The following is a 710-nucleotide window of genomic DNA, read 5'->3' as shown; positions in this document are numbered from 1 at the left end:
GTTGGTGGATGAAAAAGAACTTATTTTGCTGGATGAAAAAAGAACTTATTGAATTGTTATAAGTATTTATCTTGTTTATACATTGTAGGCCTTTTATTCTAAATTTTAATATATTGAAGTTTGAATCGATGGACAGATTAGATCTTGGTTGAAAAATAAGAGAGAGTTATCACTAAGTTTAAATACTATATAGAGGGCCTAATTTTTACTTTTTGCCCTGGGCCCTGAAAAAATTCAGGACCGGCACTGACCCTCCTCTCCTCCTCCACTCCGTTGTCTTCAAATAGAATTAGAGATAGGAATCTCGGGTGTCATTTGAACAAACAGAAGCCGTAGCCGAGGGGAAGAGAAATTACAGAAAGCGTTGCAGGACAAGCAGTGACGATCATGATGATCATGATAATGATGCAAAGGGGTTAGGCCATTAGATCTGGACGTACCGATGCTGCTGCTGCTGCTGATGATGATGATATGGGCTTGGAGAGAGCAAGGAAATTGTTGGCTACTCTTCAAAATAAGTGTGGGAGCAAAGATATTCACCACAAGGATCATGATCATGATCATACAGCAGCAGCTGCTTATTCTACTACTAGTCCACAAGCAATTCCCTCCTTTGCAACTGCAGATGAAAATAATAATAATATTCATGAAATCCCGTCCTCCTCAACTACATGTCCTACTCGTTGTTTGCCCAAGGAACCCAACCTTGT

The sequence above is a fragment of the Prunus avium genome, chromosome 5, assembly GCF_965620075.1.
Source record: "Prunus avium chromosome 5, drPruAviu1.hap1.1, whole genome shotgun sequence".
Classification (NCBI taxonomy): domain Eukaryota; kingdom Viridiplantae; phylum Streptophyta; class Magnoliopsida; order Rosales; family Rosaceae; genus Prunus; species Prunus avium.
This window is presented reverse-complemented; position numbering follows the sequence as displayed.